Source organism: Sinohyriopsis cumingii, chromosome 12 (genome assembly GCF_028554795.1).
Source record: "Sinohyriopsis cumingii isolate HCF-2022 chromosome 12, ASM2855479v2, whole genome shotgun sequence".
NCBI lineage: Eukaryota > Metazoa > Mollusca > Bivalvia > Unionida > Unionidae > Sinohyriopsis > Sinohyriopsis cumingii.
The window spans coordinates 46,195,493-46,214,370 of NC_142972.1; the positions used below are offsets into that span (position 1 = coordinate 46,195,493).

Genomic DNA, 18,878 nt, shown 5'->3' on the forward strand with positions numbered 1-18,878 from the left:
CATGGGGTATCGCGAAAGAGAAATGGAATTGCGTATCAGTCTGCTTATTTCACAAGTAGATATCAAATTATCAAAAAGAGTGTCGTATTAAAAAATGTTTTTCTTCTGATCTTTACTGATCAGGAAATGCTTTACTGAGCAAACAAAACTTTCACCGCAGTATTGAATTGATTGGTGAAATGATCAAATTATTGTTGGAAAGAATGCAGTGTTACAAACGGGTGCTGCAGGTCTGGTCTTCAAAGAGATCCCATTTGTTTGGTAATTTCATACAACCCCCAGTCCAATTCAGCTTGTGTGAAATGCAAATAATACGTTTTTTTCTGTTAGATAGCCGTTTTGTCGGCAAATAACTATGACTCATACAAAGTTCTATATTTTCTTCTGTACTGATCACGAGGAAGACAACGGTGATAACGACGATGATGTTGATAAGGATGAAAATAATAATGATAAAAATGATGCTGGTGTCGTAGATTGTGACATCGTGTTGTAAGCGATTACTGCGGTGTTAGTGGTTGTGATTAATTCGATCAACTTCGTCCAACGAATGTCCTAAGGTAAAGTACACATATTTCTTACAAGGTCTTCTTACCTTTAAAAACACGACTCTGTAGTATGATAGTATTACAACTTTTATTGATCTACAAAACGTACAGACTGAGTCGCTACTTTGAAAGAACGACTGACAGCAATTATTACAATTTATTATTTTGATTTTCTCCTCCTTTATTACCAGACAGTAACGAATGCTAATTAATACACACAATGCAACATTTTTAAGAGAATAAATCTATAGGTGTCATAGTGACATGTGAGCAATAATGTAGACAATTAAAACATTTTAAAATGATTTTCTTCACAAGCGCCACACAGTGGACACAACTCGTGTAAATATGTGCTGCATCATTCTTCCGGTGATACGAATTTACCTCCCTGTACATGGTCGTGCTTCAATTTGCTCTACATTTAAAAGTAGCATTTGTATTTTAAAATTTCGTTTTCTACAGTGGAACTTTTAATTACATTTTTGCAGTTCTTTGTACTGTCATACGCTGAAATTGACTTAGTATTGAGAACGTTATCACCAATGAAAAACGCTCTATCTGAAGTGTTATCTTCTACATTTGAAAACTGCACACACACACACACAACTTTTCACTAACTTTTTTATGATTATGATTATTATTATTGTAGTTGTTTTTGTTGCTTTTGTTCTTACATCTGTTGTTGATGTTGTATTTGTTGTTGCTGTTTCTGTTAATGTTGTTGTGGTCGTCGCTGTTGTGGAAATATAAATTACATTTGTTAACCAAGGGAATATAGTTTAGTAAAAATTAAAGTATTGATAATTACAGATCTGTGCAGTCAGGTGCAAGAAAACTCAACTATCTTCTCAACCGCCATATTTTAGCAATAAGTCTGAACCTGACAGGACGGATGTACCATAAAGCAGTCCTATTCAGACGTTTTACAAATTCTAATAGATTTGTAATCAACATCTTGCTTTATATAACGATCTTAAAGACCACTCGTTCGTCTTGCTCTCATAAATAGCTAGATAAGAAAAGATAGATAGATAGATAGATAGATAGATAGATAGATAGATAGATAGATAGATAGGTAGCTAGATAGCTAGATAGATAGATAGATAGATAGATGGAGGGAGGGAGGGAGAAAAGGAGGGAGGGATAGATAGATAGATAGATAGATAGATAGATAGGTAGCTAGATAGCTAGATAGATAGATAGATGGAGGGAGGGAGGGAGAAAAGGAGGGAGGGATAGATAGATAGATAGATGGATAGATAGATAGATAGATAGATAGATAGGTAGCTAGATAGCTAGATAGATAGATAGATAGATGGAGGGAGGGAGAAAAGGAGGGAGGGATAGATAGATAGATTGATTGATTGTTTGAATGAATGAGTGAGTAAGGAACGATAGAGAAAAAGGAATGAAAATAAATAGAAAACTGAAGGTAGAGAATGAAAAGACAAATTCCCAAATTCTTTATTAGCTTTGATTTTTAAAATGTGAACCAACCTAAACATGATCTTGAGGTAGAGTGTGTATTGATGTTTCTTAAGCGAGAAGTCGTTTGCATTTTGTTTTATTTTTGTTTTTGTTGTGGGGTTTTTCTGATTCTTTATTTTATCCACATCTTTCACTAGTAAATGACTAAATTTAAATTGTAAAGTACCCTTAATATATAAATAACAACGACAAAAAGGTCAAACCTTGGCCTCTGTAGGTGACATGGATCGAACATTGATCGAAATGCGTGAATAGGATGTTATTTCTGGTTTCTGCCATGGTGGTATATAATCAAATGGAAAACAAAAAAAATCTATACCACTTTTTACATAAAAAGGGAAATTATTCGACTGTTATAGCTATTATGATGCTGTTTGGTCATTCCTCGTCTTTTTTTAAATTTCACCCACTACTGCTTATTTGACGGAATTATTTGCCAAATGGACGTAGGTTGACTATCTGCAGAAAAATAATATTGCATAAATCTCGGTTCTGAAATCGACAGTCTAAAGAAAATATGAATGTGTGATTATCTCGCCTTTAGCTGCACTTTTAACACTGGATTTCTTACAGTTCTATGATATATTACTTATTCAATATTTTCAGTCTATACTGCTTTATAGTTTCTTTACTGATCACCGTCACTTTAATAGTCTATATCACTTCAATTTTCTATATCACTTCAATATTCTATATCACTTCAATATTCTATATCACTTAAATATTCTATATCACTTCAATATTCTGTATCACTTCAATATTCTGTATCACTTCAATATTTTATATCACTTCAATATTCTAATCTATATCACTCTTGATCTTTGTCCTGTTTACCTAACTATGGCTAACTGAAATGAAACAGGAATAAAAGGCTGTACACATGATTCAATTTCGGTTTTCTAAGGATAATATATATTTTTTACTCAAGATCGAGATGTCCCAGACAAATTTATCCGTTGTTGTTGTTGTTGTTGTGGGGTTTAACGCCATTTTTCAGCACGATAGGCTATACATGGCGGCCAGTATTAATGGTGGAGGAAGAACCCGGAAAACCCCGGAAAGAACCACCGACCCACGAGAAGCTACTGGCAGGCTTTCTCACATGCCCACATTGGCTGAATCTTAGACTCGAACCGCCGCAGACAGAGGTGAGATGGCAGTGATCCGTAACGAAGAGCGCTTTAGACCACTCGGCCACTCGGGGCCCCAAATTTATCCGTGTGTCTTTTGTTCATCTGATTTGCACTTCTTCTTTTCGTGTGTTACTTTCTCGTGTTCTAGCCGGAAGACGTTTACTCTCTCTCTCTCTCTCTCTCTCTCTCTCCGTCTGTCTGTCTGTCTGTCTGTCCCGCTCTCTCTCTCTCTCCATGGACAAAGACATTTCTTAAGTTACGAGTATTTCCTTTTCATAGCAAAAGGTGAGAAGAAGGTTATGAGAAACATATCATCATTACATTCTCATTACATATTGCTTTGTACTCCATAGCTTTTTATCCATGCATACATTTAATTGTCGACGGTACTCTACATGTGTGTGTGCGTGCGTGCGTGCGTGTGTGTGTGTGTCCGTTCACAATGCTAAGATTCAGACACGAATGGAGTACCGCGAAAGGGAAGTGGCATTGTCCATCAAGTTGTTTCCTTCTCATATAGAATGTGTACGGTCATCGACATCATCTAATATGCCATGTTACATGTTTTTCTTCCAAGCAATATTTTGAGAAAACAATCTTTTTTAAAGGTAAACCGGCATTTATATACTGATCTTAAACTATTTATTTATTTATTTATTTATTTATTTATTTATATATTTTAACCATTGGGGTACCGCCTTGGTTGTTAAAACGATTGAATTTCTATCGATAATGCAATACTTTCAACAAGTGTTGCAGGTTTAATCATCCACATTAGCCTCAACTGCGATGCGTGTATCGTAATCTACAACAGCGGCTTATAATCTTGCCTTCTAACACAAGAAAAACATTCAATTTGTGTGAAATGAAAATAGAAAGGTTTTTTATTTTTTTTATTTTTGCACATTGCTTTAAAAATCATTGAATATTTCCAACTAGTTAATGTTCTCAGATCACGCACACATTTTTTATAAGGTCCTTTAAAAGCATAAATAACTGTAGGATATGAGAACGTTACAAATTTCATTGCAGTACAAGAATAGACTAAGTTGCAGATCTTAAGCTGTCTGGAAAAATTAATGTATTTGTTAATTGTTTCCCCTTCATTGACAAGGAGTAACTAATTAAAACACATAATATAACAGAAGATATATTTTAGTTTAACGTAACACAGATCTCCAAGATGTATATAAGCATTTTGGTCTCTCTGAACAGTCTTTCTGTGTAGATTACAGAAAAATGAGAATATTAAAGAGACAAGAAAAAACTAATCAATGACTTTAACAGAAACATGCTTGTCAGATTTTTATTAAAGCATTCAACTTAATTCATTTTATAACTAACAGCCGTTACACTGAACCAACGCTGTCCCGGAGTCGTCTTTGATAGTGTTAATTTCAGACAGTCAATGGCTATTTGGAATTTCTCATCTGACAAAATGGGATTCAAAGAAACAAGAAGTGACCTATACCTAATTGAATTATACTGTATTTATACTTGATTGAATTATACTGTATTTATACTTAATTGAATTATACTGCATTTATACTTAATTGAATTATTCTGTAATTACAACAAATTGGCACGCTTCTCATTACCCCTCAACCATGTTGATTTTGAGATACTTGCGTCTGTAGCAGAGCTACAGAAACACGAAAACCATATTGGTCGTTTATGTGAAGCCCAATTTAAACATTTGCTCTCCAGTGCGAGTCTGTCAAATGTAGTTACCAAAGAAACCAATCCATTTCCAAGACTAACTCAAAATAAATGAAAACAAAAGTGCAGACTTAATTACTGTTTCCTTGAATAAACATTAGACTTATTAGAGTCATACCCTCTACCTTTAAAATTACAAGTTGTTAATATACGAAACTATCCAGTGAGATCTAACGATGAGAAATGCAAACTCTTAGGATTATTTTGTCGATAAGAGCCTCACAAGAAACAAAGTTCGTGCAGAGATATGCTTAACCATGGACCAAAATTTCGCTGTTGTTGTTGTTGTTGTTGTGGGGTTTAACGCCATTTTTCAGCACACGATAGGCCATATATGGCGGCCAGTATTAATGGTGGAGGAAGAAACCGGGAAAACCCCGGAAAGAACCACCGACCCACGAGAAGCTACTGGCATGCTTTCTCACATATCTACATTGGCTGAAATTTCGCTGTACCGATGTTTGTCGTGTTAGATCAATATCGTGTATCAGTCTTTATTATCATAAATATTACTTTTCACGGTACATTCTAGACAATGCGATATACATGAATCATTAATGATTTTCTATTTCATTAAACATGCTGCCCTTTGTTTTCTTTACGCTCTTTCAGATCAAAACCTGCTTTACATGTGTATGCTTCGTCTTCTGTTTAGTTTTCTCTCTAAACAAGTTATTTTGATTGTGCTCTCTCTCTCTCTCTCTCTCTCTCTCTCTCTCTCAACTTTCTTTATATTTGCATGCTTCATGTTCGGTTTAGATTTTTCTCTAAACAAATAATTTGGAATTGTGCTCTTTCTCTCTCTCTGAATCTTAACAGCAGAGAGGGTGAACAGACCACTTGCTTTAAAGTCCATTTATGAACGTAAAACCTCATACGAAAAAACGAAAAAGAAAATATAAGGCCAATAACGTCAAACCAAAGCCTCTAACTTACCGAGAGTTTCTCTAATTGGGTTACTTTATCCTTGTCGTTCGTGTTTTTCAAAAATTTGTGTTTACCTATCGGCACACTTATAATGTGGTCGCACCCTCTCTGCTACTATAAATGTGTGAGTATTTAAATCATTATTATATCAATCTCTGAACCAAATATTTTATCAAGACCGTTACAATATCGTGATCGAAGATCATATAAATTTATTGTTATAAATCCTTGTGGAGTAGACTGCTTATCAGCTTCATTAAACACAACTAAACAACTAAAATATTAAAGGTATCTCTGATCACTTTAGGTATTTGTGTATATCGCTGAGTAACATAAATCACATCATTGTTTTTATGTCTGCCTCGAGAAAATATTCTAGCTGGATTTGATTTTTGCCCAGCATTACATCATCGTACACCACGAGATTATTAATAAATCCATCGAGATCATCTGCAGATGGGACTTCATCAATATCAGTGATAAAATTAATAATTTCATTGCCGTCCTCGTCCAACAATTTTTCTTTTTCATTAAAATCTTTAAGTACATCGTAACATCTCTGATCATCAACTGACGGAGCCACTAAATATAACTTATCCTATCTGAGCCATCTCATTATCAGATTAAGTAATAATTGCGTCTTACCAGACCCAGATGGACCTATGGTAATTGCTCTGATAGAGTTTGGTAGCGCTGGGTGATGCTTTACCGGCTCTTTCGTTCGTGTCGCTGACAAATAAAGGACATCCATGTTATACAAATATAATAAATAATATGGATTTATATTTTGTTCGATGTAGAACACCCACTCCCACAAGTGTATTAACAACAATAATAACAAAAAATTAAAGGCGTGCACTTACAGGCAAGTGTGTGAAATGTGGCTCAAAAAATATAAATTTATTTCTAATAATAAAATTGGAGGTGATATCGCTACTTCATTAGGAAAATTATCAGGAACTCCATGGGCTAAATACCCAGGAGAAAAACATCTTCCAGGATATAATTATTGTGGACATGGAACTCGACTTGATATCCGACTTGACGAGCGAGATCAGCCAAGGCCTGTAGAGTATCCAATAAATGCAATTGATCAAGTATGCCAAGTTCATAATGTACCTGATAAAAATCCAGATTTACAACAACGACATATTGCATATGTGAAGTTGATTCACTCGTTAAATTCCACACAAAAATAAATCTTTTAGAGAATCATTAGCTAATTGGTTGATAAAATCTGCGATGAATGGTAAATTAGTGCTAGGGGCTGGTAATTAATCAGACGATTATTGAAATAATATAATCAATTTATTATAGCCCACGAGGATATTGCAAAGGTAGAGTAGCAATTAGTAAACTCGCTGATGCAGCAAATGTTACACGTTATGTTGCTGAAAATTGGTTAGCACGACAGGCAAAATGGAAAATTTAACTACCAGCACCTAAAAATATTCCGTATGCACATTTTGATGTCAGCACTCCTAATGAAGTAAATCAAGCAGATATTTTATTTTACCACACAATACTATTAAAATTGGTGGACCTCAATCACGTGCATATAAATGCATGTTAACTGTCGTTGACGTTGCAAGTAGATATAAAGAGGCGGAGCCGTTATCAACTAAAACAGCAGCTGAAGTTGTATCTGCTTTTGAACGAATTTATCAGCGAGGACCCTTGAGATGGCCACAGCTACTGCAGGTTGATCATGGCAAAGAATATCTTTGTGTAGTATCATCTTTGATGAAAAAAACATAACGTCAAAATCAGACGAGGATATACTGCAATTCATCCCGATGAGGAAAGTGTTGAACGATTTAATTGAACACTTGCTGGGCGGTTATTTGGATATCAATATGCGAAGGAAATAATTCAGAAAGATATGAGATCTCGCGAATAGGTTGCAAGATTACCACGTGCATTAATAATGAAATTACTCGAACAGCTGCCACGAAACATAATAATGCGATTACAAACGCAAAAAAATACATACCAATTCAACAACATGAATTTTTAAAACAACCAGTATTAGGTAATGTGACTATAAGATATTTATATGAACCCGGTGAATTAGAAGGCGGTAATAAAAGAGCGACTGGTCCTATTTGGAGTATTACGACACATACACTTTCAAGCGTGTTAAGATCTACGGGTAGATTCAACTGCTTCTAAACGTGGATTTGTACGCGAGCAATTACAAGTAATTCCTGAAGACACACAATGACCACCGCATTCACGTATGAAAACTAGCACCTCGACGTCGATTACATTCAAGACATGTCAGCATCACATTTTCTCGTGCATGACCAAGATTACTATTAATTCTGTCTACAGTAAATTGTCTTGGATTATTATTTGAATACTGCCACAACATTACTGTGTTACAACTCGCACAATGATTATTCTGTTGTTTTAATGTCATGACAAATTGAGCATGGAGATCAAAGTCGCGCTTATTTTTATTTTTTTGTTTTGTCACACTGTTTATATCTTACTTTTTCTTACTATATTATTATTTTCTGTAAAGTCTATAATAACCCTCCGCATCTGAGATATTCTTCTGACTCGAGACACTGTGAGATAAGCTAAATTCAACCATTGGATATGATCATTAGAGATGGTTAATCCTTGTGATGAATGAATTGTCATTGCTTATCCTAGCGTCCATGGAGCTTTGTCCATAGTTAACGCGCTCTCAAAAACACTGACAGGAACTAATACAATATCATTTAATACAAGATTTTGTTTCTCTGACAATCCTGGTATATCAACGTCGACATGTTGTAGTCACGTATCTGCATGTCGATGTCATAATGGTACGGGTAGATTTTTTTAAAAAATCTTTATGTAACATAAATAATTGTTGTTGAAGTGTATCACGAACTATCTTTCTACTTGCCACTATCAAATCATTTGGTCTCCATAAATTCCAAAAATTATTCATAGGAGTTTCTGAAATTTTTTCACGCATTATTTCACACTGACTTTATCTGGTTGTAGTCTGATTAATTTCTGAAACTCTCTTAGTTCTGGATCAAGTGCGCTATGATCATCAGTTATTTCTTTGTAATAATCTAAAAAATTCTTCAGCCATTTATGTGGCGACAATCCAACAAAAGGCAGTGGTTGACCATGATCGCCACACATTTTTACAGCTGTATTTTCAGTAAATAACCTATCAAGAGTTCTCTTTAATGTTACTAATGAAACAGTGCATTATTCATCACAAACAATAATCCTTGGAATATATTTCTCCCCCATTCGTTCAGGAGTACATTTATCTCCTTTCCATCGAAAAAAAAATTGTGAGCAGTGCATGATTTAATATTTCTTTCTTTCATTTCTCTTGCCTGTCTGTGTGTAGGTGTTAATACAACTATTTCTGAACAACTGTTCAAGAATAATTCGATCACACGAGTTTTTTTTTTTACCAGAACGTATAGACCAATTGAGATAAACTGTTTTATGTCTAGCTACAGGATCATATTTAGATGTTGCTGATGACAATTTTAATTATTGATTTTTAAAATAATAAAAAAGTTCCTAATTTCAACGTCGGCGGATTCAGAATAATTAAGTTTATTTTCTTGTTTTATTCTTCATTCCCCCTGTGATCCATGAGTGCCGATATGTAGTTGTTCTAGCAGTCCTGTACAGTTTTTATTGATATAAAACGAATCCGTAGCAACTCTGACAGCAAACTCAGAAGTTCTAGTTATCATCGATAATAGATTTATCGAAACGGTCGCGACCATTGAAGATCATAAATGAGTAAACTGCGGTGACTCAGCATCAGTATATAAAATCTAGTTCAGCATCATCTATAATCAATCTTGTACAATGTTGTTTATAATCATATGATCCTCCTTGAGTGAATTTACCGATTATTGTTCTGCCAAGATCTTTTGCGAATCAGGATGTTCATAATCAGAATATTTCATTTGTTGTGGTAACCTACTTCTTTCAGTGGATGATACGATATAATTGCTTCACTTACTGTTAACAATAATAGCATTTTTACATCGAGCATATACCGTAATAATACTGTTGGTGCCCACATTTTTTCTGACAAATATTTGCCAAACCAGACATAACAAATGACTTGATACAAGCGAATCCAGTCAAATCAAACTCTGGTGATGGTCCATGTATCGATACTCTGGTCATCTCGTGTGATGGATGTCCAAATCGCTCAAAATACTTTGAACACTCTCCCATTCCAAGAAAACTTCCCGGATAACATGCAACCATATCAACCGAACAATCATCCCTATAATCGAATTTAGTATTCTATAATCCACCGTTTCCGCATTCGACACAACTGCGTTGTATTTCTTCAATAAAATCCAATCGTGATGGTTTCCACGAATTTTTCTCTCTAGCAGCAACTGACGGAATCGTAAAACAAATACTCAGTAATTGTTCAGCATCGTCGTGGGTATATTAAAACGCAATATCTTTCATTTCGTCGGGGAGAGATTCTGTACGATAACCATCTCCATTACGGCCTACAAACTGATCATAGTGTCCATTATCTGAACTTTGAAACAGCCACACGGATATAGGATCATTCTTATTTATTTCATTAATAAAATCAAATATACCTCCTTGGTAGAATATAACAATTCGATATTATGGAACTAGTGTTACTGCACTAGTCCACGCATGCGCATTATGATCAATAGTTTCAATCAAAGCTCCTTTCGATTTATACTTGATTCGTGCAAAATCTCCCCTGTTATTGTTATTAGTGTTATTGGGAATTTTAATTTCTTTCCTAATTCAGCAACATCGTTTATTGTAGCCCCTTTATCCTTGACTGATTCAGCTCATTTGTTTATTTTTTCACGTCGCTGATTCGATAGTTTATTTCCACGTATCCGGTTTGTAAAATGTTCCGTTACTCGTTCGGCTACACAATTTATTTTCGAAATTTTCATTGGTTTTAGATCATAAATGCTGGGTTTATCATTTATCGGACAAATTCCATGAATAACCGTGGTTACAGGATACGCTCTTTTATAATACGGTTTGTCAATACCAGTCAACATTCCTGGTTTGGAATTTTTACTTAATACCTTGAAACATGTTTCATTATGAAGGACAGGGTCACGTTTGTCACTGATAATCCAAGTATCTTCTACTTCCTTTATAAACATTACTCTGAAAAAAATATCTTTAATTGTCGAGATAATTAATAATCGGCGCCGCTCGTTGGTCGTTCATTGTAGCATCGACACCATCTGTATTGCGTATGATTTTGAATGTTGACCACACATGAGTTGCGCCATCTATAAGAAATAGAATACTTTTGATCAGAGTTTCCTTCAGATCAACCAGAACTCGTCTTCGTGGTTCAGGGATACTTCTATCAATATCGAATCAATATTCATGATTAATCTTATTCTCTAATAATAACTTTTCCATATTATAATTATATATTCTGTGGACTTAACTTACAAAGTGTACGGAAAGGGAGTTTAGGACCTACAACGTGTTTGAAATGTGATGGTGGGGTTAGAAGTAAAACGCAGTTGTGTGTGCAATGGGGTGGTACAAATACAGAGATATAATAATAAACAATGACATTGATAATAATGTCAAAGTTATAAGAAATGCAGAAGATTATGTGGCTAGATTTTCAAAATAATCGTTAGACAAATGATATTATAATATAAATGGAGCAAAAAGAATTTGTGAAACATCCTATCATCAAGAATTACGAGGCATCTCGAGATGGTATCAACGTGCACTGTCGTCTAAAAAACCCAATCGGGTTTGTTAATAACAATGGTTATCTTGGACTTTCTGTTGAGAGAAGAAGTCACAGGTGTGCTTACGAATGTTTTAACGGATTGATCGAAGACGGTTTTGTGATCAATCATATTGATTCAGATCCACAAAAAAATGATTTAAGCAATTTACAGGTGGTAACACAGAGTCGGAATTCTGCATACGGTGGTACTGGAAAATTTTAAAAATTTCGTACGACCGTTAAGTCCATAAATACAGAGACTGGTAAAGAAATAACATTTCGATCTATAAATAAAGCTGCTAAATATTTTGATATTCACCCTCGTTCGGTACAATATGTCAAAGATAATATTACCAGATCGGCGTTTTCGAAGAAATATAAACAAAAAAATATATTTCAGTATATGCCGATTGTGTTATATATAAACTGAAGAGCGATAACTTTGTCAATAATTAAGCATTTAACCGCTGCTTACTGCGTAATATTTTTTTAACATTTCATTATCTCAGCATTGTGTTATATACAAACAGATGAAAAAGATAACTCTGCCAATATAAGCTCTCTCCGTTAGAATAATTAAGCAGTTACACCCCTTATTGCTGCGTAATATTTATCCAACTAATTAAGCTTTTATGTGATGTGATATGATTTGGATTTTTAACGTAGCTTTAACAATTTTCCAGTTATATCGCTACGATGTCTGCAATGTGGCAGTTTTATAGTGATGTCTAGCACTGGGGCATCATGCCGCAGACATGTAGCATGATGTCCCACCCAGTCACATTATCCTGACACCGGGCCGACCGGTCCTAACACTACTCTTAATGCTGAGCGCCAAGCGAAGCAGCTGTTAGTACCATTTTTGTAAGTCTTTGGTATGACTCGGCCGGGGATCGAACCCACGACATCCCGCATCCGAGGCGGACGCTCTAACCACTAGACCACCGGAGCGGTAATTAAGCTTTTATTTGTTGTGTTATCGTAAACTAATTATACAAAACCATCTGCGTGATGATTAACACAACACAGTTTAACAAAATATTTCACTTACCTCTGTTCACTCCAGAATGCAATTACAGACTGACTGAGAGAAAGAGAGAGCGGTTCTGTGTGTGTTACGAAAATGTTAATATTAATTTTGGGATTCAAAAATTAATAAAGGCGGCATAAAAATTCAGCTTGACGTAGAATAAATTATTTGTGATTTTAAATTATTACAAACACGTAAATTTGAAGATAGATATACATCTCCAGCGGAGTGTAGATTGATAAAGCTGATCCAACAGCCTATGTTCCAATCTTTGGCTCCTGTGAAAGATACGGAAGTTAAAAGATTTGTGTCTGTCTCAAGAGTGATTAAGAAAATGAGATCATAATTAGCAGAGGAATACGAAACGAAAAAAATTTATAACAAGCGCATGAGGCAGCTGAAAAGTTTATGTCAGATAACAGTCACAAAGTTACCAATGAAAGTGAAAGGGAAAGTAGTATACTAGCAAAATATAAACATTGAAGATTAGTATGTAATGGAGATTCTTCTTTTCGATATTTTGGAGTTGTTATAATTTTTATTTTCATTTGTGAGGAATTCATTTAAATTTGGTTCTGGTCAATTTTTATAATCTGGCGGTTTTTCAGACCAAGCTAAAACAGACCGGATTGACGATCGATAAATATATACAACATAATCTTGCGAATATGTTTCTATCTCAGCTGATAAAGTTGGTTCGTGAACGGTGATAGCTATTTTTGATTATTTTGCCAAATATTGATTTGCTTCTGTGTAGGAATTCAGCTTTGATAGTTTTAATTTAAGTTTTACCTGTTGATATTTCGACAACTTGCCAATCAGGAGTTCCTTGATCTTTTTTTAATACGAAAATACAAGCGAATTATTTGCTGGTAAATATTTGGCCAGCTGAAATATACTCGTAATTGTGCTAGCTCTATTCCTTTCGCTGGAATTCCAGTAGGAAAGTTAACACTAAATTCTGGATTAGTTGAGCCCACTGATATCAGCGTTGTTTTTGACGGAGTTGTATTAACTACAATCTGTTGTAGTAATTCGTTCGGAGTTGACATTATTTAAATCACGATTTTCTAAATCAAGCGCGGATTCTATCACACTCATTGCTTCCTTGTAGACTTTAATCGTCTCCGTGAACTCAAAATCTCATATTTTTTCCAACACTAAGGCTTGATGATAATAACGAGGATACTTTGGAGTATGTTAATGTCACCGTATTTAATTTTATTATATAATCATATAAGTTTGTATTTGCACACGCGCATATTTTTGCGATGATATTAAGAAGACCATCAACTGTTGCAGCTGAAACACAAATTGTTACAACTTCTGGTGACATCACTGGCGATAGTGTTATTATTGATAATAATACACCGGTTCCAGCAATAACATCAAACGCCGAATACACAATTATGTCAACAACAACTACACGTCTGCGAAATCTTTTACTTTTACTGTATATTCGTCAACGATATTTTTAAATTTTGTTTGCCATTCACGTGTTTGATTATATCTGTAATGTCGCGCTGCACATTGAACGTTGATCAGAATGTCCATTATTTTTTAATTAGGTGGCAATTTGGCGATTAATTCAAGACGCCAATAATAAGTCAATCCGAGTTTTGTTTTCTTCGGGTTCAACAGTAAATGTTTCCGCGTCGTTTTGCTCTAACATCAATAACATAACTCCAGGATAACGCCGTGAAATTGTGGTAGATATTGTAAATGTAAGAACGACAAATACTGAGAGCATGTATATAACAATAACCTCAGCGCAATGTTTAATGGATTTATTAAGTGGCGACCGTAATGCTTGTCCAGGCACTACTGTATATACTACACTGTAATTTTTTTATGTCAGGGAGTTTAGTATCGATGTTGGGTGGTTTTCCAAAAAATCATCAACAGTACCATTTATTCTTTTACGAAAACCCACAAATGTGTTTACCTGAGTAGTACAATCAGTTCTAAATGTGGTAATTTTATTATTAACTCAAACTAACGGGTTCATATTGGAAAGATTTATTTTTTCGTTACAGCGTCATTGTATGATTTTGGTTCTCCAAGACCAGTAATTTTATTATTAGACATATTGAGAGAACCAGTCTTACCGGATCTTGTACTCGACCAACAATATTATACAATTTTGCTGCAATATCTGTTAATTTATTACCAGAGATAAAACTTAAATTTATTTAAACCCCCACGTGTCAATCTACTTTAAAATTTAATAATTTGCTGTTCTCTTTCTTGATGTTGTTTTCTATATTGTCCTTCTTGAGGAATTTGAGGAAGTTGTCAACGAGGAGATTGTGGTTGATGAGAAGGAGATTCTGGTTGAGGGGAAGGAGATTGTGGTTCTTCTTGTTGCATCCCATCATTCTTAAATGTTAAAAAATCGGCATCATCAATAATATAACTTTTATTAGATTTAATAAGATATATATTTTAATCCAATCATCTTCTGTCCGAGATTTAGCATCTTTTTTCTTACATATTTTCCCATTTTATCATAATTTCATATATATTAGTTGACCATGATTCGCACGTTCAATAGCTTGTAAACCATTAATTTTAAATTTACCTCAAAGTTTATCTAATTGTTGCTGAGAAGATTGATCTTCAGGTTCTTTTTGTCTTTTAGATTTAGCATATACTTGCATATTTGAAAAATATTTATCTATTCTATCTTTGTATGCAAAATAATTAAGATCATCATCTCTGACTTTATTACCTCCTTTATTTAATCGATATATCCACTTGTACCAAACCTCTTTTGCCACTGGATTACGAGCAGATTTAGGTTTTAAATATTGATTACTTTGATGATAACTCGCAGCGGAAAGTGCGCTACATAATTTATTTTTATATCCCTCTACTGGATCAGTAGTTCTTGGGGTAAATCTATTAAGCAATTTAACTTTTTCTTTCATTTCTTTCTTTCTAAGTGGTTTATTCCAACAGCACCTTCAAGTTCTTATTCATGTTGATGAGCAGGTAGAGGTTGAGCAGCAGCTATTCCAGCTGGAAGATCTCTTAAAATCGTTTTTGGCTGTTTGGTTCTTCTTGCTATCTTTTCAGTTTGCTCAGCAGTTTGTCTTACTCTCGGAAGAAGACCTTCAGTAACTTCATCAACATTTTTCAGTAGCCCTTGTAACAGGTTTAACTAATTGTTCTGTACCTTCTGCATATTCAGCTTGTGATTCTTGTAGTTCCTGCAGTATTTCTTTGACTATATTACGAACAGGAAGATATCTTCTAATTGCTTCTAATATTTCTCTAGCTAATCTGCTAGTGTAAGGTTCCATAATTGATATAATAATGATTTCAGGGTGCGACCACAAATAAATGTCCCGACAGGTAAACACAAATTTTGAAACACACGAACGACAAAGATAAAGTAACACAATGAGAGAATCTCTCGGTAAGTTAAAGGGTTTGGTTTGACGTTATTGGCCTCAAATTTCTTTTTCGTTTTCTTTTTTCTTTTCCGTATGAGGTTTTATGTTCATAAATGGACTTTAAAGCAAGTGGTCTGTTAACCCTCTCTGCATCTATCATTTACATATTCTCTTCATCGAAACCTCGTTTCGCTCTCGTAATATTTTTAGGCCTGGCCATTTGTACAAATCTGATATAAATCGTTTAGGTGATATATACTTAATCCCTTTTGTTTGGTCGCACTTGATGCTGCTCCACACAGATGGAAAGGGGGCATGTGGAATGTGATTATTTTGTTTTATACAGTAGACTTTCTCAATATTATTCTGCACCCACAACATAAAAGCCACGTGTTATCTGTATAGTCATTTGCTTTGATAACGGTAACTATTTTTCTTTTGTGAATATAATTGCCTACTTTTTCTACTCTCAAGAGATTTATCAGACTGCTTCCTCACCAAATACTTTTCACCAAAAAGAATTAAATAGACAAGAAAGTTAGAAATACATTATGTGCAGAGGATGGGTATAATTAGGGCATGTAACGTAGGAGCGCAATAATTGTTAGTGACGTCATCCCAGCATCAATCAAGCAAAACTCGATATTACTTTATTTTTTGGGAGTTAATGACCTCAGTACTCATCCTTACCGCTCTAAAACAAATTAGTGACGAAAGCAACACAGAAACGAGTTTGCTGTTTGTTTTGAAAGAAAAAAAAAGAGTGCCCTGAGAAGAATTATAACATCTGTTACCCCAAACCTTCAAGCTTTTTTGTCAAATAGTTTGGAAATTAGTGCGTTTACAGAAATAAACAGAATGGGATAAAGGTATCTGTAATCCACTTGTATTCACCTGCCAGATTTTCCGTCTGGTAAAATTATGGATAAAGTTTTTAGGACACCTCTAGCATCTCGTGTTAAGTGCAAATGTAGACAGGCCTCCCATTTCTCTTCAATTTTCCTAGGTGAAAGAAAGACACCTAATGTTAAAAGGGATTACGAAACCAAAAGGTTATCCGTCCTTATCAGTGTCAGTGCATTTCAAGTGTACGTTGTTGCAACCTATATTGAAATAAAATACGATTAGTGAAAGGTTGTAACAGTCTGTTATCTAATTTATCCTGAATACATATGAATCTGCCTTCTTTTACGTTGGCTTTTTATATTTTTTTTTAAAAAGCAGCTTTAATTGTGGCTATGGGGCCGTTGATGGTGGTGACCGTGAAAGGGCTGAAGGTAACATGACGTTAATGACAAATAGACGACGACAATGATGATACTAAGAAAGAAGAAAAATAATGAAGATAAATGAAACAGAAAATGACGACTAGGACGACGATGATAATGATAACGACTCCGATGATGACTTCAACGACAATACTGCTGATGATGATGATCATGATGACAACAACGATGATGATATTGAGGAAGAAGATAATCATTATCATCATGATGACGAAGATAAATATAAGGACGACAGATTTACCACTGGGTATATTTCATAGATAACACCTTTAATATAATAAACCGTGTGTATTATCATGCAGTCAATGCATTATTGAATTTTTTTACAATATGTTTCTCAGTTTATGCTGCTATTGTGAACGTGCTATTATTTGACATGTTGCTTTATTTTCTGCTTGACTACATTCTAAACGGTTAGGATTTGTTTTAAAAGGTGTTCATTGTATCGCGGCCCAACCACTATTATACTGACCTATTGTCTAGGATTAAATCAAAGCTTATACCCTTAACTGAGATTAATATATAAGCATGCATGTATTTAGATGTGTTACAATTTGAGGTTTAGGAGTATGGGTATGTCTCGGTACCTAAGGCAGACGAATTTTTAGATGAAGGTTTGCTACCAGTACTGTGAATATATAATGTGTAACTTGTGTAAGAGAATATCATACGAAGAAACGTCTTGAGAAAACGTTACAAGTCGTATCAGATACAATTCAAGACAATGAGGGCTTGAAAACGACAAATGATAACATTTGAAGAAGTCTACGAGGACGCGATAAGTTTTTAGATAATCGCAAGCTTGGGTATTCCTGTAAGGAAGATATTTGAAAGTCATACCGGATGGCTGTTAAGATCGGATGACTTTAAACGTTAAAATGAATTGTATTACATGGCAGCATACATCAGTAACTTTGTCCACAGGTAAGAAATATTTTGCATTGTTTTGTTCACGTGAATTGGCAAATATGCATTTAAAAATAGACCATTACGGGACAAAACTTTATAGTAGTAGTAGTAGCAGCAGCAGAATAATGTTTATTTTGTTCTATGCAATAATACCAGCGTTTTTCCTGCACTGTTTTCATTCTAGATTTAGAGTTATATGCAGTTTCAGTTTGTTATGAAATATCACGTCTTTCATTGAATCTCACTCTATTTTGTTATGAAATATCATCTCTTTTATAGAATCCCACTCTATTTCCTTTTTTAAATTTAGACTCTTTTCATAAAGTTCATCTCTGCTTATCTGTTTATTTACTTTTTGTTGATCTTTTTAATAAACATTTCATAAATTTAGCTGATCATTCTATCGCTTTAAATAAATGGTATAAACTTCTTAATTTGGTTGGGCATAAACTATGCATCGGGAGTCACGGACTATTTTCATTCATGTTGGAACACAAATAAAGCCAATAATAACGGGTTGGAGGCTTCCAATGGTTAGGGTTGAGGATTTGGGGGTTGAGGAGAAAAAACAAATAATGTATATTTTTGTCCCAAACGTAACCAGGATGATAAACCTCATCATCATCTTCGTACCTCTTAAGCAGACCGCTCCGGTGGCCTAGTGGTTAGAGCGTCCGCCTCGGAT

The 18,878-nt window shown here is 34.6% G+C and overlaps 1 protein-coding gene across 2 annotated transcripts in view; it reads left to right on the plus strand.

Moving 5' to 3' along the window:
• The first annotated feature begins 303 nt into the window (after positions 1 to 303).
• The window catches only part of LOC149786379 (uncharacterized), a 31,537-nt gene continuing 12,962 nt past the window's right edge, over positions 304 to 18,878 (plus strand). The window contains exon 1 of one of the 2 annotated variants that reach the window (XM_089976797.1): positions 304 to 560. The gene's annotated coding sequence lies outside the window, so the exon portion shown is untranslated. Of the gene's footprint in view, positions 561 to 17,860; positions 18,209 to 18,878 lie in introns of those variants that run through there. The other variant, XM_089976798.1, reaches the window with a different exon arrangement.